Here is a 9,856-nt window from a genome sequence, read left to right on the forward strand (position 1 = left end):
GCTCTGCCTGAAGTGCGCTGCACTAGGCAAAAGATGGTCATATTGAATGTTTGAATACCAGCAGTTTTTTTTATAGTAAGATAATGTTTTGTTAATCTAGCAGAATGTACACCAAGGATCAACTCCAGCCAGTATTTACATGATGTAGATGATAGAGCTATTATAAATTGTGGTATTATCAAAAGAGAAGGGGCAAAAAAAAAAAAAGAGAAAAGCTTTGGGGGTAGTTACAGCTGGAAGGGAGTAAATATGACACAGACATTTCATATGATCTTCACAGTAAAAGGATCTTCCACACAATTACCCTTGGAATTAGTAGAATTGGAACAGTGGTTTACAGAATGACAGATTGAGTGCTTTGACGCTCAGACTAAAGTGCACTGGTCCTATTTCAAGGGACGTTTCTCAGATTATCACACAGGGAAAGGCTTTGAGCCTTTACAGCAGTACAAACTGTGCAGTGAAATGAGGTGAAAGGTATTTATCTCAGAAGTGATGGAGAATAAGGTAGGCCAATGTAACAATACACGTCTAGAGTTACAGGTGGTGTGTTGTCTCCCCAGCCATGAAGGCGCAAAGGACAACTAAGGAGAGGGTGAGGAATTAGATAGGAGGCTCTCGGTTTACTGATTGCTCAATAATATCATCACACTCCCAGTTAATGACAGACATTAGGAAAGCAGAAACTGCAAGATCGCAATGATTCAAAAGCAGCTGACCCATAGGATAAGACAAGTTCCTCTCCAGCTTAAGCAGAACTCTGCTAACACACATAAGCTCATCATCTCTCTTAGCTTCAAGTACTCCTCCAGAAAAAAAATAGAGATTAAAGTACAGCAATGATTAATGAATGAATGTTTTGGACCTGAAACATTAAGCTAAGTGCTTGCTTTTGCCTACTACTCAGGTAACAAGAATTATCTGCAACATCTATGTAAAACGGTCTGTAATTTCTTCTTAGACTCAGACTATTTTTTTCAAACAAAGTATGTTGCATATTCAAAAGTTATGGGTTTTTTCTCCATTAAATGTCTGTCATTAATTAAAGCTTTTAAAAAGGATCTTGTCATATGCTTTTGCATAAAAGCATAGAGTAAGCTGGAAGCATATGTTTTAAAGGGCATACATGATGTTTTAATTTAATTTTAATTTATGTGCATTGGTATTTTTCCTGCATGTGTTTCTATGTACCATATGCATGCCTGCTGCCTGGAGAGGTCAGAAGAGGCTATCAGATCTTCTGAAATCTGAATTTGATAGTTCTTAGCTGTCATGTGAGTACTAGGTGTTGAACCTGGGTCCTCCGAAAACAAGGAATCTCTATTACCTGCTTAGCTTAGGCATGCATGTGGTACACACAAACGCATGTGGGAAAAAATAGCAGTGCACATAAATTAATACGAAATTAGAGCATTATGTATGCCCTTTTAATCATAAAATGGTAAGTTTGTTCAAATCCACCAAAAAAACAAACTATGCTAATGTTTTAAATTGATAGAATACTTTTAATAATTAAAACAAATATTTCCCCAAAATAAAAATTGAATATTGACATAGACAGATTTGTTTTCTCAATTGAAAAAGCATATGTTCTTGTAGTATTCATCTAGGCTACTAAATATGGCCAAATAAAACTGACCAATGATTCCATTCCAGAGAAGGCAAAAGCCTAAACCATAGAACAGCTGGTTATTCTGAAAGACCCTAGCTTAGCAGCAGTAACGCCATTTTGCAAGGCTGTACTTAAGATGACTGGTTCAGGGAAAGGTTAGAACACTGAGTACACAGTGGCTGCCAAGCAGGATGTGTGTGGTTGAAGGCCTGGCAACAGGACGACTGCGGTTGAGCGCCTGACAATGAGAAAAGCCCCGGGAGAGGTCCCACACCCTTGGGGGGCCGAGTCAGTCGTTATGTTCCAGGAAGGTAGCTAGGGAACTTGCCCCCAGGCTGAACCCTTGCCACATTAGAATCCACCAATTATATCCCTGTAACCATGCATCTGCTTCTGTATGCTTGCTTCTGCTCCCCAGAATCCTATAAAAAGCCCATCCTTGGTTCCGTGGGGCACGCCAGTCCCCCGAGTGACTGAAGCGCCCACAGGTGCCTGTGTATCCCGACAATAAACCAAATCCTCTTGCTGATTGCATCCTGTGGTCTCGGTCTGGTCATTGAGTTGGAGGGTCTCCATCCCGAGGGAAAGTTCTCCCTGAGAACTTTTCAATTTGGTGCATTGGCCGGGAAAGGAGATCCTCCACCCAGGGACAACCGACCACCCACTGGGAGGTAAGCCGGCCGGCGTCTGTCTGATTCTGTCTCGTTCTGCCCTATTCTGTCTGTTCTGTGAGCGCTCAGCCAGGTTGTTTGGAATTTGGGCGGGAGGAAGAAGGAGCTGACGAGCTCGGACTTCTCGCCCCGCAGCCCTGGAAGACATTCCAAGGGTGTTAGGGGCCCGACTTTTCGGGGCTCAGTCTGGGACTCTGGTTAGAGGAGGAGGATCCGGACTTATGGCACCTCTGTCTGTATTTTTGGCTTTCAGAGGGCCCCAGACCTTTGCCACCTCCATCTGACTTTTTGCTTTCAGTTTGGTACCAAAGCCGTGCAGCACGCCTGTCTGTTGTTTGTTTGACTGTTGGTGTTGCCTGGTTTTCTCTGTGTCCTAATCTTCCTTAGAACTAACATGGGACAGTCTCTAACAACGCCCCTAATTCTCACTCTTGATCATTGGAAAGACGTCCACGACCGGGCACACAACCAGTCCGTCGAGGTTAAAAAAGGAAAATGGCAGACTCTCTGCACATCCGAGTGGCCCACTTTCGGAGTGGGATGGCCAGTGAATGGCACATTTAATAAGAACATTATTTTACAGGTTAAAGATCGGGTCGTCCACGGACATCCTGACCAGGTTCCTTATATTATCACTTGGGAGAGTCTCGCCTTAGAACCGCCCCCCTGGGCGGAACCCTTCGTGGACCCGAATTGGCCTCCCCTCAACCCCCAGCCTGTCCCCTCGGCCCCGCCCGGCCCGCCGGCCACGTCTTCCTCTCTCTACCCCACTCTAATTAAATCAGAGCCTTCTAAGAAACCTGTCCTCCCGGCAGACCCAAACTCCCCTCTCATAGATCTTCTCTCTGAAGATCCTCCTCCCCCATATCGTTTACCTACAGGGCCGGCTGAAACGGAGGAGGCAGAGCCGCCGGCCAGATCAGTTGCCGGGCCACAGTCTGATAAGGGTTTCTCCCCTGTCGCAGGGAGATTGCGCAATAAGCGCGAGGTGATGCCAGATTCAACCTCCCAGGCTTTCCCACTTAGACAGGGAACCTGTGGCCAGACCCAATACTGGCCATTTTCAGCAGCTGACATTTACAATTGGAAACAACACAACCCTTCTTTCTCCAAAGATCCGGTGGCACTCACCGACCTAATAGAATCTGTTTTACTTACCCACCAGCCTACTTGGGATGACTGCCAACAGCTCTTACAGGCCCTCTTAACCTCAGAAGAAAAACAAAGAGTGTTCCTAGAGGCCAGAAAGCATGTTCTGGGAGATGATGGGCGTCCCACCCAGCTGCCTGAGGAAATTGATGCTGCATTCCCACTTAAGAGACCAAACTGGGATTTTAATACAGCTGAAGGTAAGGGACACCTATGCCTTTATCGCCAGTTGCTCCTAGCGGGTCTCCGAGGGGCTATACGACGCCCTACTAATTTGGCTCAGGTAAAACAGGTATTACAGGAAGCAGGTATTACTCCCTCCGCCTTTCTAGAGAGACTTAAGGAGGCCTACCGTATGTACACTCCCTATGACCCAGATGACCCAGGACAAATGACGAGTGTCTCTATGTCCTTCATCTGGCAGGCTGCTCCAGATATCAGGACTAAGTTACAGAGGTTAGAAAATTTGCAGGGCTATACATTACAGGATTTACTTAAAGAAGCTGAAAGGATTTTTAATAAGAGAGAGACACAAGAAGAAAAAGAAGATAGAGTTCGCAGAGAGAGGGAAGAGAGAGATAAAAAAAGAAACAAAGAATTGAGTCGAATCTTGGCCACCGTAGTTCAGGGCCAAGAAAGGAAGGGAGATAGGAGGGGAGCTCGAAAGGGGCTGAAGCTGGATAAAGATCAATGTGCCTATTGCAAAGAGAAAGGGCACTGGGCCAGAGAGTGCCCCAAGAAGCCTGGCGGACCCCGAAAGCCTCGACCATGAACCTCCCTCTTGGCTCTAGATAAAGATTAGGGAGGTCAGGGCCAGGAGCCCCCCCCCTGAGCCCAGGGTAACGCTTAAAGTTGGGGGGGGCAGCCGGTTACTTTCCTGGTAGACACAGGAGCCCAGCATTCAGTCCTCACCCGAGCTTCAGGACAACTCAGCGACCGGACGGCCTGGGTACAAGGAGCTACTGGTGAGAAACAATACTGATGGACTACGGACCGCCGGGTTCAGCTGGCTACCGGTAAGGTGACCCATTCCTTCTTACATGTTCCGGACTGCCCATACCCTCTGCTGGGCCGTGACCTGCTCACCAAACTAAAAGCACAAATTCATTTTGAGGAAGGAGGGGCCCGAATAACTGGCCCCCAAGGAACTCCCCTTCAAGTTCTAACCCTACAACTAGAGGATGAATATAGACTATATGAACCGGGACAGGACAAGCCACAATCCCTAGAAGTAGACACTTGGGTCACGAATTTTCCACTGGCTTGGGCAGAGACTGGTGGGATGGGGTTGGCGCTCCAACAGCCCCCCTTAATTATACAGTTAAAGGCCACTGCAACTCCAGTCTCCATAAAACAATACCCCCTGTCACATGAAGCTTATCAAGGTATAAGGCCTCACATTACGAGGCTTCTGGATCAAGGCATCCTAGTCCCCTGCCGGTCGCCTTGGAATACGCCTCTTCTGCCTGTTAAGAAACCCGGCACTGGAGATTATAGGCCAGTACAAGACTTGAGAGAGGTCAACAAGAGGGTAGAAGATATTCATCCGACTGTTCCAAACCCTTACAATTTGCTCAGTACACTGCCCCCTACACATACTTGGTATACGGTTTTGGACATGAAAGATGCCTTCTTTTGCCTCCGGCTGAGCCCGAAAAGCCAACCCTTATTTGCCTTTGAGTGGAAAGACCCTGAAATAGGGCTTTCAGGACAATTAACTTGGACAAGACTTCCTCAAGGGTTTAAAAACAGCCCGATGCTCTTTGATGAGGCCTTACATCGGGACTTAGCTGACTTTAGGGTTCAGCATCCCACCCTCATACTCCTGCAATATGGAGATGACCTCCTCCTAGCGGCCACTTCTGAAACTGCATGCCAACGGGGAACTGAATCCCTCTTACAGACTTTGGGACAATTGGGCTACCGAGCCTCTGCCAAAAAGGCTCAAATTTGCCAGACCCAGGTTACTTATTTAGGCTACCAGCTACGGGATGGACAGCGATGGCTGACCCCGGCCAGGAGACAGACTGTGGCCGGCATCCCTGCCCCCAAGAATGGCCGACAGCTACGAGAGTTCTTGGGGACGGCGGGATTCTGCCGCCTCTGGATTCCTGGGTTTGCTGAAAGGGCAGCCCCTTTGTACCCCCTCACTAAACCGGGGGTGCTCTTCCAGTGGGGACCAGAGCAGCAAAAAGCATTTGAAAACATCAAACAGGCCTTATTGTCCTCCCCTGCCTTGGGTCTCCCTGATATTACCAAACCTTTTGAACTGTTCATCGATGAGAAACAGGGGTATACTAAAGGGGTCCTAACACAAAGGTTGGGACCCTGGAAACGCCCTGTGGCCTACCTGTCTAAGAAATTGTACCCTGTGGCCTCCGGCTGGCCACCGTGCCTAAGGATGGTGGCTGCTATTGCTGTCCTGATCAAGGACGCTGGAAAATTGACTTTGGGACAGCCACTCACCATCCTAGCACCCCACACAGTGGAGGCCTTGGTAAAGCAGCCCCCAGACCGCTGGCTCTCTAATTCCCGCATGACCCACTACCAAGCCTTGTTACTGGATGCAGAACGGGTTCAGTTTGGGCCCCTAGTCGCTCTCAATCCTGCCACCTTGCTTCCTCTACCAGAGGAGGCAGAACAGCATGACTGCCTACAAATCCTCGCAGAAGTACATGGAACCAGGCCGGACCTATCGGACCAGCCTCTTCAGAATGCTGACCACACATGGTACACCGATGGCAGCAGCTTCTTGGCAGAGGGAGAGCGAAAGGCTGGAGCAGCGGTCACTACGGAGGACAAAGTGATTTGGGCGAAAGCCCTGCCTGCTGGTACCTCCGCACAACGGGCTGAACTCATCGCCTTGACTCAGGCGCTCAAGATGGCAAAAGGTAAGAGGCTAAATGTATATACAGACAGCCGTTATGCCTTTGCCACGGCACACATCCACGGGGAGATCTACCGGAGGCGGGGGCTGCTCACATCTGAGGGTAAAGATATTAAAAATAAGGCTGAAATTCTGGCCCTCTTAGAAGCCCTATTCTTGCCCAAAAGACTGAGTATTATGCATTGTCCAGGACACCAGAAAGGGCACAACCCAGAGGCACGAGGAAACCGGCTGGCCGATGCCACGACGCGAGAAGCGGCCATGAGCAAACAAATCTTGCCCTTAAATAGCCCAGACCAACCCACGCCCCCACCAGTGGGACAAACCAGTTGGGTTTATGCCCATGAGGACATAGAGCTCCTAGAAAAAATGGGGGCCATCTACCACCCTCAACTAAAACAGTGGGTCTACAAAGGAAAGACAGTTATGCCAATAAAAATGACTTTTGAATTGATCTCCTTTTTACATAAATTAACCCATTTGGGGTTTAAGAAGATGAAAACCTTACTAGATCGGGAAGAGATAAATCTGTGTTTTTTGAACTGGGACAAAGCGATACAAAAGGTGACTGAGAGTTGCAAAGCGTGCGCTCAGGTTAACCCGGGAAGGACCATGATTGGACAAGGAGTTCGTCCTAGGGGACACCGTCCCGGCATCCATTGGGAAATTGATTTTACTGAAATTAAGCCAGGTATGTATGGATACAAGTATCTTCTAGTGTTTTTAGACACCTTCTCAGGATGGGTCGAAGCCTTCCCCACAAAGCGCGAGACTGCAAAAATGGTCACCAAGAAGCTCCTCGAGGAAATCTTTCCCAGGTATGGCATGCCTCAAGCGTTGGGGTCGGACAACGGGCCCGCTTTCGTCTCCCAAGTAAGTCAGTTGGTGGCCAAATTGCTGGGGATTGATTGGAAATTACATTGTGCCTATAGACCCCAGAGTTCAGGTCAGGTAGAACGCATGAATAGAACAATTAAGGAGACTTTATCCAAACTTACGCTTGCAACTGGCTCAAAGGATTGGGTGGCCCTCCTTCCCCTAGTTCTATATCAGGCCCGGAATACCCCGGGCCCCCATGGTCTAACTCCTTTTGAAATAATGTATGGAGCACCACCCCCATTTGTCCATTTCTTTGATTCAAACATTGCTGATTTTGCTGACAGCCCTTCTCTGAGGGCCCATTTACAGGCCCTACAGATTGTGCAGAGAGACATCTGGAGACCTTTGGCCGCTGCTTACCAGGACAAGCTTGAGCATCCGGTGGTGCCACACCCGTTCCAGATTGGAGACACCGTGTGGGTGCGCAGACACCAGACCAAGAATCTCGAGCCACGGTGGAAAGGACCCTACACCATCCTCCTGACTACCCCGACCGCCCTAAAGGTAGATGGAGTCGCGGCGTGGATCCACGCATCACACGTCAAGGTAGTCCGGTCTGAGGAATTGACTAATCACAACACTACACCCCAGACATGGAGAGTTCAGCGCACTCCAAACCCCTTAAAGTTAAAACTCCTACGTGGCTCCTCCTAGTCCTTTTGTGGCCTACAGTCAGTGGGGGAATAAGCCCCCACCACATTTATAACATTACCTGGACAGTCACTAATCTCATGACAGGAAGGCTGGCTAATGCTACCTCCGTAAGGGGGACGCTGGCCGATGCCTTCCCTCCCTTATACTTTGACCTTTATGATGTGATAGACTACAAGTGGGAGCCTGGCACTACCCATAATTGGCATCCCTCAACCACCTACTATGGTTGCAGTCCGGCTTCCCACAGCAAAGAGATCTACGTTTGCCCTGGACATAGAGTGAGCCGGCAGTGCGGAGGGCCGGGGAGTGGGTACTGTGCCCAGTGGGGATGTGAGACTACTGGGGATGTGTATTGGAAGCCATCCTCATCTTGGGACCTGATAACTCTGAAACGAGACGGTCGGCTTCCTTACACCTTGTGTAAACGGGGCGCGAAATGCAATCCCCTCGTCCTCCACTTCACTGACTCAGGTAGAAGAGCGACCTGGGACGGGCCCAAATCTTGGGGCCTGCGCTTATATGTCACAGGGACCGATCCGGTGTGTCTGTTCTCTCTAAATAGACAAGTCTCTTCCCTGGCCACTCGACCCATTGGACCCAACCTAGTTCTACCAGATCAGAAGCCTCCCTCGCTCCCGGCACAAGCCCAACCCCCGTCATTGCCTAAGGTCACCCAGGCCCCTGGTAGTACCCCTACAAGCCCCTTCTCCACAACGGGGGGCTCCACCATTTTGATCTCCCCGTCGCCAGGCACCGGGGATCGATTATTCAACTTGGTGGCTGGTGCATATCTGGCTCTCAACTATTCAGACCCTTTTAGGACTCAGGAGTGCTGGTTGTGCCTCGTTTCCGGTCCGCCCTATTATGAAGGGGTGGCAGTCATTGGAAATTATACCAACCTGACTGCTGCCCCAGACAGTTGTGCCAATACCCCCAGCCACAAACTAACTCTGCCCGAGGTCTCGGGACGAGGGCTCTGCTTGGGGAATGTACCCCACACACACCAGACCCTCTGCAACACCACTCAGAAGATTCCCATCGGGAACTACTTCCTGGTAGCCCCAAAAGGCACATACTGGGCCTGCAATACTGGACTAACACCCTGCATCTCAGTCACAGTCCTCAACCAATCCTCTGACTATTGTGTATTAGTAGAAATTTGGCCCAAAGTCACCTACCATGAATCCGAGTATATATACTCGTTTTTCGAGAGACAGACTCGTTTCCGACGAGAGCCTGCCACCCTGACTTTAGCTTTACTCCTAGGAGAAATCACCTTGGGGGGAGTGGCCGCGGGTATAGGGACCGGGACCACTGCACTCATAGAAACTGGTCATTTCCGTCAGTTACAAGCAGCCATGAATGCAGATCTTAAAGCTATAGAAGAGTCTGTGAGTGCATTAGAAAACTCCTTAACATCGTTGTCTGAAGTGGTCCTCCAAAATAGACGAGGGCTAGATATGTTGTTCCTCCGCGAGGGTGGATTATGTGCTGCTCTAAAAGAAGAGTGCTGTTTCTATGCAGACCATACTGGAATAGTAAGAGATAATATGGCTAAGCTTCGAGAACGCCTGGCCCAAAGACAAAAACTGATTCCCAACAGGGATGGTTCGAGGGGTGGTTTAACCGATCCCCTTGGTTTGCTACCCTCCTGTCTACCCTGATGGGACCCCTACTTATTCTTCTCCTAATTCTTCTTTTTGGACCCTGCATCCTTAATAGGCTGGTGCAGTTCATGAGGGATAGACTTTCAGTCATTCAGACCCTCGTACTGACGCAGAATACCATAGGCTGAGACAACAAGAGACAGAAATTTTTTGACCAAGTCGAGTGAAAGATTTCACTCAAAGTTAGCAAAAAAATGGGGGAATGAAAGACCCCAGCTTAGCAGCAGTAACGCCATTTTGCAAGGCTGTACTTAAGATGACTGGTTCAGGGAAAGGTTAGAACACTGAGTACACAGTGGCTGCCAAGCAGGATGTGTGTGGTTGAAGGCCTGGCAAC

The 9,856-nt window shown here is 49.0% G+C and overlaps 1 pseudogene; it reads left to right on the top strand.

Annotated features, from left to right (window-relative positions):
* Nucleotides 1–7,706: 7,706 nt before the first annotated feature.
* Envl-ps8 (MLV-related proviral Env polyprotein-like, pseudogene 8) lies at nucleotides 7,707–9,647 on the top strand (annotated as a pseudogene).
* The last annotated feature ends 209 nt before the right edge of the window (nucleotides 9,648–9,856 follow it).

Source organism: Rattus norvegicus, chromosome 15, assembly GCF_036323735.1.
Source record: "Rattus norvegicus strain BN/NHsdMcwi chromosome 15, GRCr8, whole genome shotgun sequence".
NCBI classification, from domain to species: Eukaryota; Metazoa; Chordata; class Mammalia; order Rodentia; family Muridae; genus Rattus; species Rattus norvegicus.